Source organism: Canis lupus, chromosome 27 (assembly GCF_048164855.1).
Source record: "Canis lupus baileyi chromosome 27, mCanLup2.hap1, whole genome shotgun sequence".
NCBI classification, from domain to species: domain Eukaryota; kingdom Metazoa; phylum Chordata; class Mammalia; order Carnivora; family Canidae; genus Canis; species Canis lupus.
Window position 1 is genome coordinate 44,271,042 of NC_132864.1, and position 23,461 is coordinate 44,294,502.

The following is a 23,461-nucleotide window of genomic DNA, read 5'->3' on the forward strand; positions in this document are numbered from 1 at the left end:
TCTTGAATTCCACTTCCTCTGGAAGGCGCTTTATTCTTATATTCATTGACTTGAACATAAATGACTCTCCCTTCTGTATTTGCACATGTGACCACTCACATGAACATCATCGCGTTCTAATAGCATCTTTGTCTCGGACCACCGGGGCAAACTGTCCCCAGTAGATTTAATTTGTGCCTTAGCCCTACTATGTATATTGTAAGAATAAAAATACCAGAATGATCGATCTTGTTGAGTCTATTCTAATCAACTAATAAGGGAATATAGGAAAGATTCTGACGTCTGTGAAATAAGGTACCTAAGGTGATTTACTTGGTGGTCCTTTAGGCATACGGATGTATAAATTTCCCTCACTGAGACGGATTCTATTTCATAAAGGTGCCAATAAGCAAACCACCTCCGTAGAGGGCCAATAAGCAAAATTAATACTGTTGAACTTGCGACCTATGCTATTTTCTGGAGGTCCATAGTAATTTGTGGTTCTGGTTTGAGTCAATATGTATGTAATCAAGGAAGATAAGTGATACCCAGCCCATTTTTTTTCCATAAGTAAATTAAATAATAAAAAAGAAATGCCTTTTGGCAACCCACTATTAGGAAGATGCTATTGGCAACGGCAAAAGAGCTTTAGAAAAATAACTGTACAATTAAACCTTATACCTGCAGTAGAAATACATGACTGAATGCCTTCTTAAAACCTTTGTGCTTTTACAGTAAATTCAGTTATCATAAAAATTAAAAAGACAAATGGAGCCAGTTTTCCAGGGTCTACACAGCAAAGAGGGCAATATATTTATGATGCTATATATCTCTGGGCTGGTGCATCCCACAAACAATACAGAACATCTTACAAAACAGACCCATACACATTTCGGGCCAGTCATTGGGAATTTAAAAGAGGCCCGCCTCCGATGTTACCCTGTGCCTAAAACAAACCCACAAAGAAGAGTAGCAATATTAAAAAAAAAATGTAATTTTTTTTAAGTTATAGGAAAAAGAACCTTTATAATCTTTGTCCATGAAAAATGTACATGAACATCTGAGGAGATTCGAGGCTTGGATATTAGATTCCAGTTCAAACACTTCTGAATATGGATTTTTTTTACCTCAAGACGACAACTCTAATTTCACAAATGTAAGGTGGGGGGTTGTTAAATACCATTTTTCCTCTCTACGCTCATTCCCATAAGATGTGTGAAACAGTTCCTCTGAATCTCATGCCAGATTGTGGCTCATAATACCTAGCAAAACTAACTAATGGTTTTCATTGACGGTCCTGGCTTGTTTGTCATCAAAATAATGTCTTGGGGGCACTTGCATGGCTCAGGGGGTTAAGCATCCGACTCTTGAGTTCAACTCAGGCCCTGACCTCAGGGCCAGAGCTCAGAGTCGGCTTCCCCCAGCCCCCTGCCCTCCGTGTTCTCTCTTTCAAATAAATAAATAAAATCTTAAAAAAAAATACCAATGTCTTGAGACTCTAGGATTTTAAGGATGTTTTCAGGATTTTTAAATTCAGGTTTGGTATCTGTGGCATCCCTGCTTTCCTTTGTCGTCCCCATAATTCTAGTCCCCCTCTACAGCAGCTCTATCTAGGTCTTACTGGGAAATTTTCTTGAAAAGTTCCAGGGGCAAAAAAAAGGGGGGGGGACAAAATATTGGCATAACCGTCCTAACACTGAGCAAGAAAGGAATAAGGGCTGCTTTTGACTCAAGATGTTTGTGCTGGGTGGGACTGAAGTAGGACGCTATCTCCTCCTTATGGGAAGTGATTAAGGGATTTTGATGATACTCATTTTCTCATTTGGGATTTGCTATTTTGGCAAGCCATATACGGGCACTGAAGTACAAGTAATTAGCGAAATTTGTATCTAGTAATCTGCATATAAAGCAGGTCTTCCTGTCCATTTTAATGAAATCAGTTGGGTTGTGCTTCTTATCCCACATTCTTACTAAATTCCGGGCACATTATTCCAGGATGACGTTTCATTTATTTTATTTTTTTGCTTTAAAAAAAGAAAGATTTAATTTATTTATTCATGAGAGACCCAGAGACAGAGGCAGAGACAGAAGTAGAGGGAGAAGCAGGCTCCCTGAGGGGAGCCCAATGAAGGACTCGATCCTGGGACTCCAGATCACGACCTGAGCCACCTGGGTGCCCCAGGATGACCATTTTGGCTCTGAGTTTCTAAATCTCATTAACATTTTATGTCCCACAATATTTTTTTCTTTATTCTCTGGCCACTCTTGGTGGAAGCTAACCAATGATCATTGTTTTTCCCAGAAGGATTCAAGCAAGACATTTGACTGAAGACTTTAGGTTGAAAGATTTGTTTACCAGGCAGCACAATAAGCAATATACGAGTGAAAAGTCAGCAACGTTCTATTTAAAAATCCTTCAGCTTACCAACTCTAGGCCATCACCAGCCACCTCTTTACAGGACCCTACTCCATCTGGGCTGCTAGAATTTTTCTCTCTAAAACCCTTCCAATGTTCCTACGCACATCAGTTTATCTTTTCACACCGCATCCTTCATAAATGTGTTCATAAAAGAAAGTGCCAGTAATGCTAGCCCCAAATGTTTAGTAGCATGGAAGAACTGGCAAAGATTTTAGAATTACAATGTAGTTTTGACCTCAAGCCCCTAAAACACGTAGAAAGTATTAGAGACTTTAATCACTTTTTTGTAGAATTTTTTGCACTTTGCGATTCTCAGAACGGAAGGGAATAATTTTGGTCTGAGTTAATATGGCAGGTTTTCCAGTGGTCCCTCTGATTCCACATGTCCACGAGTGAACTACACCATTGCAAAAATTTCAGAAAGGATGTGGCCTCGTTGTGTCCATATGAAGATCCAGAAACAAAGAGGGCCTGGCCCATATCCCATCCATTGCGCTGCAAAGATGCAAAAGACAGAGAGATGCTTTGAAACATTTAAAAGACAAAGTCATGCTAATAATACCATGGATGGGATTCACAAGGGAACTCTGGGAAGTAAGAGGTCGTTTCCTCTGGGGCTTAAAATTATGTTATTTTTCTATTGAGGTCAAGTTCTGAACAGCAATAAAGCCTTTAATTCCACTTCCCCTTCACCAGGAGGTGAGAAAAGCTTTAACAACCTCAGGGACCTCCAGGAAGGCACTAATGAATGATAATTTATTCGCAACAGTCAGAAAGAGCAACCAACTCTGAGACCATGTGTTACAACTTCTGTAACTTTTGCAAAGGCGCAGGAAACAGTGGTGTTCATTTGTAGGTTAGGAATATTTAAAGTAACTTTTCATCTATGTTGGGTAAAGTCAACTTGTGCTGGAGGCTTCCCACAAGAGAATGTTAGCTACAAGACACACGTGAAATACGGATCTAAGCACTTTCACTTTCAGTCATGACCCAAGAACAGGCAAGGAATCAGTTTACTGTATTTTAGAACAAACAAAAAACAACAAAAACTATATATATATATATATATATATATTGAAAGTATCAGCACACTATTCACCCAGTATGGATTTATAAAACTTTGCTTCACTTGCATATGCTTGTCCAGTGGTTGGCTGTGTCTTTTGAGAGCTGTATGACTGTTTCTCCGTAACACAACCACATTTCAATTTAAAAAATTTCTCCAGTGGAGTGTCTTAATTAAAAGCAGCTTTTCCAAAATAAATAAATAAATAAATAAATAAATAAATAAATAAATAAATAATAAAAGCAGCTTTTCCTGTGAATCTACACTAAAATAAATCTATTAAAAATGATTCACAGAACTCCTTACGTAGTCTACTCATGAAGAACTATGTCAAAATAGTTAAGATCACAACAGAGTATGGCCGTGTCTTTGTGTGTACTTGGATTTACATACAGTACGTCCACGTGTGCACACACATATAGTGTGTAGTATATGTGTAAACATCATATATGCACATAGGATGCATATAATTGTATCCTGTATTCTATAATACATAATTATACATGCATAATATGTGTGTATATTATATATATCATATAAAATATGTTATGTAGGTATATATTATATGCATATAATATATACTAATTTGTATTATGTATGTGTAATATGCATATGAGAATGAAATGAAACAGAAGATAGGGACTGAAATCACTAATCATTAAAGGACGTTCTAAAGGAACATGCTCATCATCATTTCAGTAACTACTTAGGTTTTGCTGAGTTGTGACTTTAGGCTGAGAACGAGAGCTGCATTACTAAGCAAATTCAGGAAAGTTTGATCTAAGATATGTTTGGTAGAAAGATAACATGGCAGGCTAGAAAAAATGTGGAAGGAAGAACTGAGCTTTTATTGTTTGTTTGGTTCTTTGGGTTGTTTTTTATTGTTTTTTGTTTTTTTATTTATTCTTTTCTTCTCACATATTTTTGAGATATAATTGATACACTTTAGATTGCACTTGCTTTAAAGCTACCACGTGATATATGTTGACAGATGTATAACCCCTGAAACCATCACCAAATCAAGACACGGATTACGTTCATTACCTCCATAGTTCTCATGGGCTCCTTTGAAATCCCTCCTTCTCTTTTTCTTCCATTTACTTACAGAGCCCACCCCCATCGACCTCCCCAGACAGCCACCAACCCGCCTCCTGTCACTGTGAAATGGTTTGCACTCTCTTGGAACTGTATATGAATGAAATTAGTACGTTTTCTTAGCTTCGTTCACTTAATGGGATTATTTTAAAATTCATTAAATGTTATTCTGAATATCAAAAGTTCTTTTTTTAATTTCTGAGTAATATTCCATTGTATGGATATACCACTATTTGTTTATCTATCTACCTGCTAAAAGGGTTTATACAATACAACTTTAATTTATCACAGTCAACTTTTTTTTATAAATTTATTTTTATTGGTGTTCAATTTGCTAACATACAGAATAACACCCAGTGCTCATCCCGTCAAGTGCCCCCCTCAGTGCCCGTCACCCAGTCACCCCCACCCCCCGCCCTCCTCCCCTTCCACCACCCCTATTTCGTTTCCCAGGGTTAGGAGTCTCTCATGTTCTGTCTCCCTTTCTGATTTTTCCCACTTATTTTTTCTCCTTTCCCCTTTATTCCCTTTCGCTATTTTTTATATTCCCCAAATGAATGAGACCATATAATGTTTGTCCTTCTCCAATTGACTTCACTCAGCATAAAACCCTCCAGTTCCATCCACATCGAAGCAAATGGTGGGTAGTCATCATTTCTAATGGCTGAGTAATATTTTCCATTGTATACATAGACCACAGCTTCTTTATCCATTCATCTTTCGATGGACACCGAGGCTCCTTCCACAGTTTGGCTATTGTGGACATTGCTGCTAGAAACATCGGGGTGCGGGTGTCCTGGCGACCACAGTCAACTTCTGAGCGATATTTTACCATTTCACGGTATTACAGTACATTGTAATAATATACTTATAATTCCCCATTTCAGCATTTGTCATATTTTTTCACATATTTTACTTCTACATATTTTACCTGTACAAGAGCCACAGTGAATTTTTTATTATTTGTACTTCAAAGAGTCAATTATCAATTGAATAGATTTTTTTAAAAAAGAGAACAAGAAAATCTAACATACTTCCCACATATTTAAAATGTATGCTGCTGCTCATTCCTTTGTACAGATCCATAATTCTATATCTTCTATATTGTATTTTTTCTTCTACTTGAAAGGTATTTTTAAACATTTATTATTTTTAACATAGATCTGCTAGTGATGAGAAAGTCTTTAGTCATCTGCTTTTTTTTTTATTATTATTTTTTTAAAGTAGGCTCCATGCCCAGTGTAGACCTGATGCATGGCTTGAACTTATGACCCTGAAATAAAGGTCAAGTGAGTCAGACTCTTAGGGGTTCTTGGGTAGCTCAGTTGGTTAAGCAGTCAACTCTTGATTTGGGGTCAGTTTGTGATCTCAGGGCCCTGAGATTGAACAATGTGTTGAGCTCTACACAGGGCATGGCACCTGCTTAGATTCTCTCTCTCTTTATCCCTTTGTCTCCCCCCAACACTCATGTTCTCTGTTTATTTCTCTCTAAACAAATAAATAAATACGTTTTATTTTTTTAAAGATTTTATTTATTCATTCATGAGAGACACAGAGAGAGAGGCAGAGACAAAGGCAGAGGGAGAAGCAGGCTCCATGCAGGGAACCCAACACGGGACTTGATCCCAGGAACGCAGGATCACGACCTGAGCTGAAGGCAGCACTAAACCACTCAGCCACCCAGGCTGCCCCAATACATAAGTTTTTTTTTTTTTTTAAAGAGTCAGATGCTTAACTGACTAAGCCACCCAATCACTCCTACTCTCCTTCATTTTTAAAAGATATTCTTAAGATTATAATCTGTAGATAGTTGTTTTGTGTTTTTCTTTAAGGATTTTATTTATTTTTATTTAATTTTTATTTTTTAGTATTTTAGAAAGGGAGAGACATGGAGAAGGGAGTGGCAGGGTAGAGGGAGAATGACAGAGAGAATCTCAAACAGGCTCTACCCCCAGTGTGGAACCCATTCTCATGACGCCAAAATCATGACTTGAGCTAAAATCAAAGAGTCAGACACTTAACAGACTAAACCACCCTGGCATCCCTTCTTTCAGGATTTTAAACATGTTTTTCCATTGTTCTCCAGCTCACATTAAGTCTGATGAGATATCTGTTGTGATTTTTATCTTTAACTGCTTTACTAAGATTGGTTTTAGGTTTATTTTTATCTTTGGTTTTGAGAAATTTCAGTATGATATGCCTTGTTGGAGTTTTGTTTCTCATACTTCACATTTTTTGAGCTTCTTGAATGTATTGGTGTATAGTTTGCATCAAATTTGGAAAATTTGTAGACATTATTTCATAAAATATTTCTTCTGACACTCTTTTTTCATGTGTAACAACCACAGATGGCCACTTATTATTATCCTATAAGAGTTCACTGATATTCTCTTTATTGTGTCTATAGTCTTTTACCTCTCTGTTTCATTTTAGATAGTTTCAATTATTCTACCTTCAATTCTTCTGGACTTCTAATTTTTAGAGTGTTTGATTTTCTTTCAATCTTATCCAAAGTATTTTCTATTTCATATTTATCATGCTCATGCTTTCCTCTATCAACCTGTATATTCTATCATCTTGTACATTTTTTACTATTTTTTGAGTTACAATCTCTTACTTCTTTGAAAACCCATGTAAATAAAAACATGTAATATTCCAAGGAATACCAGACATTTTGTGTTTTACCTTGCTGAATCATGGATGTTTTTATATTCCTCTAATTGCTCTTCAGTATTTTTCTAGAAAGCAAGCACATTACTTGGAACTAGTGTGATTCTTTCTAAAATGGCTTTTTGATCTGTTAAGTTGTGTCCAGAGCAGTGCTGTCTAGGACTATTTAACCCCATTATTAAGATAATATCTTTCAGAGTATTAATTATCCCCATTACTAGGATATCCTTCTTTTTTTGTTGTTTTTGTTTTTGTTTTGTTTTGTTTGTTTTCTTTTAGAGAGAGCAAGAGCAGGAAGGGGAGAGGGGGAGGGAGAGAGAGACAGAGACAGAGAGAAAGAAAGAGAAAGAAAGAAAGAAAGAAAGAAAGAAAGAAAGAAAGAAAGAAAGAGAGAAAAGAGAGAAAATCTTAAGCAGACTCCATACTCAGTGTGAAGTCTGACGTGGGTCTTGATCTCATGACCTTGAGATCATGAGCTGAACTGAAATCAAGACTCAGATATTTAACAGACTGAGCCACCCAGGCATTCCCTAGGATATCCTTCTGAGTACTCTAACCTATGTAGAATTTTTTTTTTCTTCTCTGGAATTTACAGTTTTCTACTTTGGCCAGTTAGAACATGAATAATCCTTGGTCCTGTGTGAGCTATGTCAAGTTTTCCTCTACTCTCTTCAGGCTGTGTTTGCCCAGCCTCACGGAGTTTCTTCATAAGATTGTTCCTCAAAATTCAACTTAAGACTTAGAGGGGACTCCACCCTCTTTCCTCTTTTCTCACGTACCAGAAGGAGGTGGTCTTCTTTTCATGCCTAGCACAGCCATGGCTCATGTTCCTAAGAAACTCTGATGTGTAGCAGCTCCAAAGCATGGGATGCTGAATAAACTGGTGTGTTTGTACCTCGTCCATATACTGGTCCCCATAAGCTAAGAGAATGTCTCCCTCTTATTGTTTTCCTAGGGAACAGACTTAAGTATGCCCTAACATTAGATGAAGCAAAAATCTATATGCAGCATTTTGTTAGAATTGATGGCAAGTTAATATAACCCACCTTCCTGGTTTTATGGATGCCATAATCATTGTCAAGACTGGGATGAATTTCCAACTGATCTGTGACACCAAGGGTTGCTATTCTGTTCATCATATTACATCTGAGGAGGCAAAGTGTAAATTGTGCAAAGTGAGAAAGATCTTTGTGGGGACAAAAGGAACCCCTCATTGGCGGCCCATGATGCTTACACCATCCATTATCCTGATCCACTCATCCAGCTGAATGACACCATTCAGATTGATTTGGAGCCTGGAAAGATTACTGATTTCATCAAGATTGACACTGGCAATCTGTGTATGGTGACTAGACGTGCGAACGTGGGAATAACTGGTGTGATCACCAACAGAGGAGACACCCTGGTTCTTTTGAGGTAGTTCATGTGAAAGATGCCAATGGCAACAGCTTTGCCAACTGGCTCTGCAACATTTTTGTGATTGGCAAAGGCAACAAACCATGGATTTCTCTTCCCCATGAAAAAGGTATCACCTTACCATTGCTGAAGAGAGAGACTGGCAGCCAGACAAAGCACTAAGTAAAATGGTCTCTAGGTGACTTGATTGGAAGTCTTCATACTTAAAGACAATACAGCATAATTGAAAAAGAAAAAAAAAAAAAGACACTTGGAGGACTCCAAATCTCAGAAGCCATCACTTTGGGAAGCTCTTTTCTCTCTAGCCCTCTGTCTTTTGAACTCCAGCTGTCTTCTTAGCCACCTACTTCTGTCTCCCAAACTCAGAAATTGCCAGGCTGCACCTGGGTCACTCCCCAACAGGACAGCTTGGAAAGTTTCCCCAGACCACAGCTCCAGGCAGTGAGAATCAGTCTCGCGAATCCATTTTCTTTCTCACAGGAGTCCCTGTCCTCATCTCCACTGTATGAAAAGTACTATTTTACATATTTTATTTTATTTTATTTTTTTTTTTAGTATTTTCATGTAGGAGGGACAATTTAGTGTCTGTTATACTCTACTGACTTGAAGCAGAAATCCCGCAGGGATATTTTAATTTTTCTAAGGAATTTCTATTGCTTTCCTGTAGGGACTGCAATGTAAGACTTTACATATCTTTCCATGAAATCTTCAGTAAAATAATCAGTAAATAACAAACCATTCACAGTACATGTGTTTTGACAAAGTACAGAGACTCTTAGGCCTTCTTCAGTAACTAGGAAGTGGATATTACATGAAGTGAGCAAGAACTTTCCCTTATTGACCTGTACACCCCAGAATCTACAACTGTGTTTGTACATGGTGAATAGTAAGCTTTTCAGCTCTGATTTCTAAATAACTTTCATCAAGTTCTCTAATTTAGAATCATTAAGAAATGTTAAAGCTCTTCATGCCAACATTTGGTATAAATGTCAAGTTAATAAATGTACCCTGCCCCTGTCCCCCCAGACACTGCTCATTTCTTGATGTCACTAATAGTGAAGATCAAGAAGGAGAACTTCAGGGGCATCTGGATGGTTCGGTCAGTGAAGCGTCTGCCTTCAGCTCAAGTCACGATCTCAGGGTCCTGGGATGGAGTCCCCGTCAGGCTCCCTGCTCAGCGGGAAGCCTGCTTCTCCCTCTCCTCCTTATTTGGGCTCTCTCTTTCTCCCTCCCTCTCTCAAATAAATAAATAATATCTTTTTTTTTTTTTAAAGGAGAATCTCATAGGTCTTCTGAGAAGCCTCTTTAGCTTTAGTCTGTCAGAAACATTGTGACAGCTACTGCTCATAGGGCTTCAGGGATAGAAAAGACTACTTTTATTTTAAGCTGTATAGAGAGAAGGCTTCAAAATACACCATTTACAAAATTCCATGACCTTGTGACATTCTAAATCACAACACCATCACTTAGAAAATGTGTTTGACGTGAGTTATAAAAATACTCGTACATTTCTACCTAGTAAATACGGTCCCTGGAATTATTTTAAGAGGGCAATAGTATCATAGGATCGATAATAATTCAAAAAATTAAAATGATAGAATTTATAACAGAACACTACCCCACTATTAAAACTATACTGTAACTGTTTTGTAGGTACTTGGAAGAAGACTATGATCACTAAATTAAATAAAATGTATAAAAAAATGAAAACAAATGCATGATACTATGGTAAAATGTGTGTACACATCAATGCAAAGTAGAAAGGAGTGCAGAATAATGAAAACGGCTGATTTGTTAAGGTGGGGAGATGGTGAATAGTCCTTTATACAAAATACAAATTTAGAGAAAGAGCTGCTATAAAATAAAGGCTATGTGGACCTCCAAGATCTATTTTAAGGCTAGGTTTAATTGGGATCACAGTTGCAGATGTGGAAAATCACTTTTCACTCCTTAAAAATCTTTCTCATGTGCTTTATGTCTGGAATTAAATATCAAGTTTTTTTCTAGACTATGTGAAACCATTCACATTTGTAACCCAAGGGGCCTTGTAATTTGCCTCTGTGCTTGTGGCATAAAAACACTCATCATTTGTTACTACTTCGTACAGTTAGTTCCTGGGGGCTTTGAGACCCTGTTCCTGTGTTCCTATCCCAGCCTCCTCTAGTCTGGATCCTGACAGTAGTTTCAGCATTGCTCAATGCAAGTGCAGAAAACAAGGGTGACTAACCAAGCTTCACCACTGCTCACACGAGCAGACTGCTGCAGTGACAGAATTAGGACTAATTTAAATGAAATGTGTGCCTCGTCTCATGTGAAGGGAGTGTAAGCCTTACTGACATTGTGACAGTTACAATTATCTAAGGGAGTGAGCAGCATTAGACTGCCAAGCTAGATCTTAAAAATAGAAGCACATTCTACCAATCAACAAGGAGCCCAAACAGATGTACACACACACACTCACACACACATACATGCATGCACATGCACACAGAAGCACATGTACATACATTCATGCATGCACACACAGGCATGCATGCACACAGGTGCACATTCACACACTTACATGCATGCATGCACACGGATGCACATGCACACATGCGTACATGCACACAGATGCACGTGCACACACATTCATGCACGCACATGCACACACATGCATGAACACAGATGCACATGCACACACACAATACATCTCGGCTGTGGGACACATATACACACAGCACATCTATCCGTAAGAGGAAAATAAACAGCCCTAATGACTACATTAACGTCTCTAAGAATATCTAAGACTCTAAAATGAAAATCAGTTCCCACATGATCAAGTTATGAGAGAAATATGCCACTTTTGCATTTATCTTCTAAACCAGAACGTAAAGCAAACAGACCGAATGATAATACACTGGGACGCTCATAAATTATACACACACACACATGCACACACATGCAAACAATAAAGGGACAGTGGCAGAGCCTAGAGGTTAAAATAACTCTCTTTCCAATAAAAATTGCACATGGTAATTTAACAGTCTTTGGCAAAACTCACTGAACACAATCCAGCTAGAAAAGTATTACACAATTCAGCAAAGGATACTCAACACTCAACTAAGAAAACTCCATTTATATTGATACTTGATGTCTGGAAAATTTGTAAATATCTTAATGTGAATTATGCTATATATACCGATATCATATGTGTATGTATGTGTGTGCATATTTATAAATACACACACACACACACACACACATACATCCTGAAAAAAGACTTTATACTCCAACAGTGCATGAATGATATCCCCACGCACCCTGTTTTTTTCTTAACATTGAGATCCCCCGGCCTTCTGTTCCTAATGAAATGCTTCTTTTGAAGTCAGCAATATAAATATATATTTCCACCAAAGTCCTTCAGAGTTATAAAAGGTTGAATAAGTTCAGAATTCTGAGCAGTTGCCAAGGACTTACCCTTTAACGCAGTTGTACCGTTACCATGTAATACAGCATCCTAGGAATACTAAAGCTAATTGCGTACTCTTAATGCGTATGGAAGATAATAGAATTTGAGAAAGCTTTTGATGCACATTTAGTTGGTTTTCAGGTGAATGCTAATTCTTGTTTTTATAGCAGGTTAAAGATTGACAAAATTACAGAAGACAAATAGAGGTGATCAGCATCACAGAATGGCTAAGGGAGATCTCAGGCCAAACTTCACCAGGCCAGCAGAGCACACGTCTTCTTGGCTGCAAGCATGTTCTTTGAACATGCCCTAAAAATAACCAACTCCACCAACAAATATCTGGAGCGGACATTACATGCTGAGCATCTTCTTCGGGGCATACAGCAATGAGCGTTTGGGTGCCAAAATCAGCAATGTGTCTGGTATAACATCTTTAGGCCTATTTGCTTCTTGTTCAGATAAAAAATGTTGACGGGTTACTGTTATTTCCTGTGTTGATCATTTGGAAACTGCTTTTCATTTTAGATTTTTATTTTTTTATTTTTTAAATAATAAATTTATTTTTCATTGGTGTTTAATTTGCCAACATACAGAATAACACCCAGTGCTCATCCCGTCAAGTGCCCCCCTCAGTGCCCGTCACCCATTCACCCCCACCCCCCGCCCTCCTCCCCTTCCACCACCCCTAGTTTGTTTCCCAGAGTCAGGAGTCTTTATGTTCTGTCTCCCTTTCTGAGATTTCCCACACATTTCTTCTCCCTTCCCTTATATTCCCTTTCACTATTATTTATATTCCCCAAATGAATGAGAACATATGTTTGTCCTTCTCCGAGAAACTGCTTTTCATTTTAGATTTTTAAAGATATTAACGTACATATGAGGTGCCTTCAGCAGGGACTCCTAGGTTTGTTCCATGATAGCTGTATGATCTTGTATGGGTTATACTTAAAGCTTGTATTTCCATTATTTTTTATATAAGTCTTTCATAGATATGTTGAGGACAGTAAATATATATCTATATCCATATATATACATAAGTATGTATGTATATGCTGATAAATACATACATGTATACACATACTTGTATATCACAAGTACATAAGAAAACAGAGCTACTGTATTTTTCCTATTATTAGGATCCAATGGAGCCATAGACATATGAACTAGCCATAAAAGCCATTGTGGGGCAGCGCAGGTGGCTCAGCAGTTTAGCAGCGTCTTCAGCCCAGGGCCTGATACTGGGGGCCCAGGATCAAGTCCCACGTCAGGCTCCTTGCATGGAGCCTGCTTCACCCTCTGGCTGTGTCTCTGCTTCTCTCTCTCTGTCTTTCAAATAACTAACTAACTAACTAACTAACTAACTAACTAAATAAATAAATAACAAACCAACATGTGTGGAAAGTGTTTCACAGCAGCCAAGGGAGTGCATGGCAGCCAGAGGAACTTCATAGGGACAAGGTGGGTGGAGGGATGGCGAGTGATGGTGAAAGAGGACTTCCCTGAGGAGGTGACTGAAGACTGAACACTCAGGTAACTAGAAGCTAGTGAGCAAAATGGAGAGGGAGAGAGAGAGGAGAGGGAAAGGGAAAGGGAGAAGAATTCTTGTGGAAAAAAGAAGGGCGAGAACCCACGTGGCCAAGTCTCCTGCTTATGTGACACATGGTTGACAGGAGGGTCAGGGGATTGGGTTGCAAGGTGAGTCTGGCTGGAAAACCACCATGCAGTACATATAAAAGGAAAATGCATAGGAAAAATAAGATATGTCATGAATTATGTGGGGACTTAAATAACTTGGCCATTAGCACCCCAGGGATCCCTAAATGACTAACGCTGGCTTTGCTGTCAGTTCCGGGTCTCGAAATCCACATTTTCTGGAGTGTCGTTGTCCTTTGGTTGAAGTGGGATGTACATGATGATTCTGTCTCCCCCAGTCGTTCCTTTCATCCCTGACTGCACCAGGGAGCTGCTAGACTGCACAAAGCACTAGGTTCCTCCCAACTGAGCACTCTCCTAGCCCTGTCATCATCTTTCCAAAATTATCCAAAATTATGGGAACTCTGTGTCAAGAACTCACTAAATTACTAATATCCATATTCGATAAATCAAAATAAAAGTGCTAAAAAGCTAGAAAATGGAAAATATTCATTACTTTCAAAGAAAGAAATCCAAATATCAGATCTAGCCTTAAAATCAATCCCGATATCAGCCCTAGAACTGTTAGTTTCAGGGATATTGAAAATTGTCTGGAAAGACACACACTTAAAACTTGCACAGCTGCATTAAACATAAGTTACTACAGACTGAACTCATTTATCTCTCTCTTTTTAAAAGATTTTAGTTATTTATTCATGAGAGACAGAGAGAGAGGCAGAGACACCGGCAGAGAGAGAAGTAGGCTCCTTGCAGGGAGCCTGATGTGGGACTTGATCCCGGGACCCCGGGATCATGCTCTAAGCCGAAGAGAGATGCTCGTCCACTGAGCCACCCAATGGTCCCTGAACTCATTTATTTCTTAAACAGGGTCAAGAGATTAGGAGATGAGTACATAATGGGCCTTAGGTATATGATATTCATAGTGGTGTATTTATCATAAAGGTATTTGACAAACTCTTGCAGAAACATGATATCTATATAGGCACATGTTGGCTGATAATAAGGACATCTGGACCGATAATTTTCAGAAGGATAATTTGCAAGGTACCTAAAATAGGCCATAATTTCCATCTGCAGAGCACTCTTTCATTGGCTATTTACTACATGTATCTCCTCAGACTAGTTCTTATTACCTATGACCTGAATTAAAGTTCAGAAAGCAAATTAATCACATATATGAATGTATTTTCATCAATTATTTTTTAGAAAACCTCAATGCAGGGGTGCCTGGGTGCCTCAGTCTGTTGAGTATCCAACTCTTGGTTTCCACTTAGGTCATGATCTTGGGGTCATGATCTAAGGATCCTGAGATCAAGCCCCACAACAAGCTTGATCCCTACTTCCCCCATCCCTACTTCCACTCACAAGCTCTCTCTTTATAAAATAAATAAATAAAAATCTTCATTAAAAAAATAAAATCTAAATGCCTTAAATGATAAAATCAGGTTCCTACCAAATGAACTAGGGTGAAACACTGATAAAAATAAAGATAGAATATAGACAAATATAATGTTCCACACTCAGCTCAAGTGAATCAGCTCAGAGTAAGGGAATCCAGGATTAATAACTATGCCTGTGAAGTGAGAGTGGGGATTCAAGTTGAAATTTTAGTAATAGTAAATGAGTTGACTATGTATATAACAGAGGAAAATCATATATGCTAAAGGAGTATTTACAATAAGGGTAGAGATATTTAATAATAATAATAATGCAAATATAATAATAATAATAATAATAATAATAATAATAATAATGCCTAACACATAAAAGCTATAGTAAAATTCACGGCAATCACTTTATAACATAAGTACAATCATTATCCCCATTTTAGGTAAGAAAACAGGCACAGAAAGGTTAAATTAAGCCCAAGTCACATAGCTAATCAGCAACGGAGCAATTTGACTGCAAAGTTACTGCTCTTTAGCAAAACATTACATTTTTAAAGGTAAAAGGACCGTTCAGAAATGACCGGTTGTGGTAATAACAAGAGTGCATGAGAAATCCATACTTGAAAGGGAGACACGACTTATGGAAGATACAAATGAAATACATAACTGACTTCAAACTCTGAATAACTCTCTTGGGAAAGAGGCTGGGTTGTTTCTACATCTCCAAGGGAATAATAGGAAATCACAAAGACATAGTTTTTAACACAAGTTCAAAAAAAGACTTCATCACGCAATTACTGCCTAAGACGGATTTTGGTTAATGATATACACAACGGACAAATTATAGGGCCCAAGGGACTAAGTGCAGATAAATCCATCTTCAATCACAGTGTCAATATTTTTGTATGACAGTTGATGTTTGTGAACATCTGGATTTGCCCATTGTTTGCCCCTAAATGGGCAGAGATTGGTGTCCATCCAGTGTGGATCTGAAACCCCAGCAAGCAATCCATTTCAAAGGGGCATTCATGCACTCAGAAAAGCCAGTTTTTGTGCTTTGAGGGTAACATTTGCATATATCTACGCATAATTTTACTTGATGTACTTTCGGTTCAGCTAATGAAGGTAAGGAAGCTATACTCTTTTCTTTCTTTAAAAAAAATACTAACAAAATTTAAAAATAAAATAAAATAAATAAAAAAATTACTGAGCAGAACATTCCTTATTATATGTCATATCTTATGCTATCAAGTTGGCATCATTTCCCTTAAACAAAGAAAATTCTTACTTATTCTCTGTATGTCCCTCTTTCCTTCAGTCTGCTGTGGTTAGTAACACATTGAGGCTGCCCAGTTTGTTCTAAATACCTGGGTAATTAACTATCCACCTTACATTTACCTACGAGTTTGACATAAACTAGATATTAACAGACTCACAAGTTAGTGCAATGAGGTTGGTTACTTCTGAGCACTTTCTTAGGCACAATTATTTCTTTTTGTTTCTGTTAGCCTTTTCAATTGAAATTTTTTTTTAAGATTTTATTTATTTATTCATAAAAGACAGAGAGGAGAGAGAGAGAGGCAGAGACACAGGCAGAGGGAGAAGTAGGCTCCATGCAGGGAGCCCGATGTGCGACTCGATCCCGGGACTCCAGGATCATGCCCTGGGCTGAAGGAGGCACTAAACCACTGAGCCACCCAGGGATTCCCATTTCTATTGAATTTATTTAGATACATTTTAAATTAATTTTATTAAAGCAGCATTATCTGAATAAAGTATGCATATCCATATTCTACTATGATGTGCCCTCAAAGTCTTAGGTTTGCTTTTTCGGAGTAAGGAGACAACATATTCAAGTAAATGAAAATCTATCTGATTGCTTATAGAAACAAAGTGAGCTCTCAGGGCCCCTGGGTGGCTCTGGCAGTTAAGTATCTGACTCTTGGTTTCAGCTCAGGTTGTGATCTCAGGGTCCTGGAATCAAGCCCCACATCAGGCTCCAGACTCAGTGGGGAGTCAGCTTGTCCCTCTCCCTCTGTTCCTTCCCTTGATCACATCACTCTCTCTAAGAAATAAATCAATTAAATATTTAAAATAAATGAAGTGAGCTCCCTTCAAACATGAAATGAAACATGTATCTTTTAGTTTACTCCAAATTGAGTTGGGCCATCTTAAAACATGTTCCCACCCATCAAGGCCTTCCAAAAAAAAAAAAAAAAAATATATATATATATATATATATATATATATATATATATATATTTGACACATTCAAATTGGACTCCAGAAGCTTTGAAGAAAAAAGTATCAATGGGAAACATAGAGGAGATTTAAAAATGCATTAAACAAAAACTTCAGACAAATTCTCTTTAGATGACTTCCTTTTTCCAAAAGTTCCCCACTCTTAACAGGAAGAACAGTCTCCAATTCCCCTTATTGCCAATGATACAGTTCCTTTATGGGCATGTTGTCCACCAATTCAAATTATTTTCTCTCTGCTCATCCATACCACTCACCCACCCTGTGATGAATATGTATCTCTACCTTCATTAACCTTGCTCACTGCCCTACTGCCTGGAAATCCTGATGGACAGAGTTCTTTACCCTGAAAACCTCTATAAAGAGGTATTTGCAAGTTACCACTAAGAACTCAGCTATTTTCATAACCTGAAAACAGCTGTGACATTACTACTGTCTGTGATGCACAAAGCAGTACCTGCCAAACCATACTGGCTAAAGTTTCTAAGAGGTAGGGCTTATTCTGTAACAGGCCAAAATATCACGAGAGTTGAAAACTAAAAAAAAAAAAAAAAAAAAGGAAAAAAATCACTTCAAATAAAGGTTCTTTGGGAAACCCTGTCTGTCAGGAATATTTCTTTTGTCATAAATTTTCCATTCTTCCCAGAGACTCGTAAGAAATATTATAATTAGCTACCAAGTTTTAGAGTGTGTTTGCTTGTTTTTCCATTTTGTTTCTTTTTTTTTTTTTACATAGTTATTCATTTTGCTCAACATTTTGGATTCATGAATGATCTTTTCTTCCCTCCTAAGCTATTAAAAAAAAAAAGAATAAACACACAGCACAGGTATGAAGAAGGCATATTTCAATAAAAAAACACAATATCATATTAATCTTGAACATTGCTGTGATTTCCATATGTCCAAGACTATTACTCAAACGTAAGAGGCATTACAGACACAATGCTAGGGTTAAGACACTTCAAAAACAATGGGGAAAGACTAGACAATATAAATAGAAAAAAAATTCTAATTAAGCCAAATGCTAACAAGCAGCATAACTCCAAAGCAACACAAATTTAATGAGATCAAAGACTGTCTATATCAAGACTGCAGATCAAGCAAAGCATTGAAAAATTTTTCATGTGAGATAAGCCTTGAAGAATGAATATGACTTATGGAGGCAGGAATCAGAGGAACTATGTCTCAGAAGAGAGAAACACAATTCACCAATTACATTCTGATAATGATTGGAATTCAGGGTGTCACTTAAAAATATATTTGCAATTTCCTAAGGCTTTGATAAGATCCTGAAATGATAATAATGAACATATGTGAGGAGGAGAGCCCAGAAATACAAAGGTGAGTATGAAAAAGAATTTGTTCTCTAAAAAAAATCAATCATCTATTTTCTGAAAATTATTCAATAAAGGATCTATTTTCTTAAAATGGTTCAGCAATAACTTATGATTACCTGCATGAATTTTGCATACAGCAATTATTTAATAATCAGGAATAATTTGTTTCTTTGGTCATCCAGCAGACTTAGCTGATCAAGTCAATTTTGCTATTTATTGGTCCCTTAATATTTAAGTATAACAATGGGAATATCGAACAGGTATTAATAAATTCCGCACTAAATACTGACATTTATTATTTAGCTCAATCTTTCCAGTATTCCCAGAGCTAATTTCATTATTCTCATTTTACAGACAACAGAAACACGGACTCCCAACAATTTGAGTAATTTGGTCCCAAGTCACATGGCTACTATGTCAGTCAGTAGAGTTAGGGAAGAACAGCCGGTCTGATTTTAAAATTCAGACTGAATAATCAGACTATGAATTAAGCTCTCCTGACCAGGCAAAAATTAAACAAAATGTGACCAATAAAAAGCCCATTTAAATATATGCTGAAACCAATTTAAGTTTTTTAAATAGTAAGACTTGATATATCAAATCTTGTTAAAATTTTGGGTTGCTGTTACCACAACCGTTATCTTAGGTAGTACTCATCTTGGAATAATCAGACAAGAACAAAGTATAATCGGGCAGTTCTTACACTGATCTTATTATTTCTGACACGATAAATTCAGTTTCTATCCCTGAACCCCTATCTATGATGGTTCAGTTCTATATCAAGGTTGAAATGAGATGGAGATTGAATACTAATGTAAAAACACTTCTCACAAAGGAGAAATTTTGAAAAGATCCTGATATTAAATAATTAATAAAGAACGGGCCCTGTGCTTGGGGAGTATCTCTTGATTTTATAATCATCAAGGCTAGGAGGGAATAGAAGTCAGCAAAGCATTTGTCCTGAAAACAAATCTAGTGTTCTTGGAATAACCGGGTATGAGTAGGAACAGTAACCCAGGGACACACCTTGCTCAATTCAGGTTCTATCTCTGAACTCATCTCAGCTAAAGAGCCTGGATTGATTGTTAATCTCACTAAATTCTATTATAATAACATCTGCAGTTCATGTTAATATAATTCTTAGTTATAATGTAACTGGAAGGAAACACTGTTAATGCTGTTAATGCTGGCTAGTGTTGAGCATCCGGGCTGATTCCAGATAGGAAAAATGATATTTATTTTGGTTAAATCAAATCCCTTTGCGGGGGGACTGCTCCCCTCAACACATCTCTACAATCCTCTGCCTTCTCCCCATACCCTATATAAAGGGAGATAATAAAATTTAGAGCAAATGCTCTACAGCGTTCCACAAAGAAAGTAGCAAAAAAAGCCATCTACGCAAGTGTCCCTGGAGGTCTAGAGAGTGAGGATGTAGGAAGAAGGGACCTGGAAAATGGGAAGAAGAAAAGGAATAAGGGAGGGCATGAAAGGTGGAGCCCTGGGGATATGCCCATAGTCAATGCTCTAGAGGGCCTTTTACCAACAATCTAGATGGAATCACATAAAGTTGCAGATATTAGATTATATTTTGACCTACAAAACTAGCAATTTCAGATGCCTTGAACTAATAAATTGACATGTAATGTTAGATTTGCTATAATTAATTCACATACCTTTAGGAGATTATGGCATCTGTTTACAATTTGCAAAACTTAATGACCTTTTAAGAAACTGAAAGGAGGTAAGGGCTTCTGATAAATGGGGAATAGAAGTTTGATATATACAAATACATATTATGTATATTTATACTTAATTCATATTTACATAATATATATTTGTAAGATGTTATATCTTATATAACATAATATATAACATATATAACATATCTTATGTAACATATATTTATCTTATATAAATATATAAGATATATCTAATGTGTAGTGACTAACATATAAATAGAATATTTAGTTTTAAAAACGATGAAGTGGACACACATTTACCACCTCTGCTTAAAACCACAAAATGCCTTACTTGAATATTAATTAAAAATTGACTCTAGATAGTGTCAGGCCTGAGGCGCCTCTGATTTAAAATAACAAGGCACATCTCAAGCTGTGGTTTGCGGTAGAGGCCTATTTCTAAAATCCCCTCTGGAATTTCTTTTCCTCTGCAGCTTGACAGAGGGGCGGAAAGATTTGGAAGAACAGCTCTGTGTCCTCTGCTCACACCCAATGCCATCTACACTGCCTGTAATGGAGAGCAGGCTTGGAAACACGCTCCAGCTGAGCCCTGGCTGGAGGTGGGCAGCAAGGGGCAGTGCAGGCGAGAGGCTCTACTCCCCCCAACACCAGGGGACCCCACTGCTGCTTTCTGCCAAGTCAGGTAAATAAAAATGCAAAACTTGAGACATGTAGGTACTTCATGAGGGCAAAATATGGCAAAAAAAAAAAAATCATCAGGCATCTATTATTGAGAAAATAAACTTGAAATATGCTTTGAAAAGAATAGTTTCCGAGGGAAAACATGAGAGGTAATATATTATTTATATCTGGTTTTGTACTTCTCTTTCTCCCTTGCATTTCTCACTAGACAAAGCTCAGAAAATTCAAAATAAATCTGGTTTCCGATTGATTAGTAGGGGAGATTCAGTGTTCCCATATCACTGTTTGGGTAATAAATTAATCATATTAATAGATATGAAATTGGCTAACTTTATTAATTCATAGAAGATAAATTCTGGTACATATATGAGCTATCTTTCTTTTATATATATGAGCTAACTTAATTGATCATCCAGCAATCGTGTGAGGAAGGTACTGTGATTATGGCCATTATACACGTAAGGACACAAGCTCGAAAAGACGTAGACGCAGTCACAGGGATAAGAAGTGCTGGAGTGGGTTTGTGTCCCAAGCAGGGGGGCCCTAGAGTTCTTCTGGGAACCGTTTTACTTTATAGCCTCTTCCTGTAACACTTCCACGAGCCCTGCTAATTAATGTATGTGCTGGGCTTTCTGACACATATACACGTTAAATTGAAATACTAAAATTATGAGCCCTAGAACTACAACAAGCAACAAACTGTCATCTCCCTATTTATATCTCACAGGGAATAGTCTACATGTACATATGTACCAGGTATACGTGTGTGCATGGGTGCATGAGTTTATACACTTTAGCGTGTATATAGGTATATACTCGCATATAAATGAAAACTACGCACATAAACCACTTACTTCTGTATGTTTGGTTCACCACACACCCATTCATGTATGTATGCAAAGAGAGTAGACAACTAATTTAAATATTCTCCAAAAAACTTTGCAACCCTCCCAGAAATGCAGAACCCATCTGAAAATTCGTCATGATGGTTTTTGTTTGTTTGCTTGTTTGCAAAGAGGTCTTGTTGCTTTTCAGGTTTCAGAATCTGTGTAAGAATGACCTGGGCTTGATTATATAGCTCACTCCATAACGCCTGTAGAGTAATTCATAGTTTTCAGTATTTTTTAAGATTATTTTTCACCATCGTGTTTCTCCCACACCTATGTGTGATTTGGAAGTTTTTGAGAAACGTTTATAGGAAGAGTCAGTGTATGGGACCCTGAAGAAATTGAAAGAATTTAAAGTATGGAAATATTTGAAACATGAGAGGAAACATGCTGTGAGCATGTTGTCTGCCTTGTGTGTCCTCAGCATCACTTCCCACTTGATCTCTCCCCAGAGCCCTGATTTATGTGTGGGTATCTGTAAATGTTGGGAGAGGAAAGTATCCTACAGCTCCATGTAGGAGAAAATGATAAATGATGCTCAGCTCTTCGGTGTGGGCAGTTCTGCTGTCACAGGGACTGTCCAGGGCGTGCATGTGATCCCAGTCCAATCAGATGCATCTGGGGCTTCCACTAGAAAACAGCAGTCTACCTTGATTCTGTGCTGGAAAATTCGGTGAGCAAATATGACTCCTGAACCTAACACTCCCATTTCTCTACGTGTAAGAATGCAGCCTGAAGTCAAAGTAAGTTCCCAGAAAAGGGATAAGCAAGAACACCGCAGAGAGTTAGAGTTAGAGCCCAAATCAAGCATTTCTGACTACCCAAATTCTCCATCTTTGTACTCGTGTGGCTCAATGCATTTCTCCAATTGTTTAAATCTATTTGGTGGGTCTTATGTTATTTGCAACCAAAACCATCATCAATGTTAAAGGAAACATCAAGAATATTGAAGATTCAATATTTGAAATGATTAAGAAAAGAAGTTGTTTTCATTTAAATATCAAGTAATCCTAGTATTATTCATATTCAATGCAAAAAAAATAACTTCAGCAGTGCATTTTAAAAAATGTGTCCCACTTGAGGTATGATTGACATATAATACTGTGTAAGCCTCATGTGTACAATATGATCATTTGATATTTATACATAATCAAAACTGAGTACCATTATAAGGTTATTAACAATGTATTTTAAAGGGCAATTTAATGTTTTTAATATCCAAGAATTTCAGCCTTGAAATAATAGCTAATGGAGCAAATGTTAGTCAATTAAAAACCAAACCAAACCAAACAAACAAACAAACAAAAAAACCCTAACAGACTCTCCATTATACCCAAAGCTCTGTGCTAGAATGCCAACACAGACATGAAGATAAATAAAACACAAAACCTCTAATTCAATCATATAATCTCATTAGCTAGAAATAAGTATTTTGACCTTTCATCTGCATCCTCATAGTC

General features: G+C 37.3%; 1 long non-coding RNA gene and 1 pseudogene across 1 annotated transcript in view; one reads left to right on the plus strand and one right to left on the minus strand.

Annotated features, from left to right (window-relative positions):
• The window catches only part of LOC140619086 (uncharacterized), a 273,781-nt gene that overhangs the window by 104,071 nt on the left and 146,249 nt on the right, over positions 1 to 23,461 (minus strand). The window lies entirely within an intron of this gene.
• LOC140619843 (small ribosomal subunit protein eS4-like) lies at positions 8,047 to 8,827 on the plus strand (annotated as a pseudogene).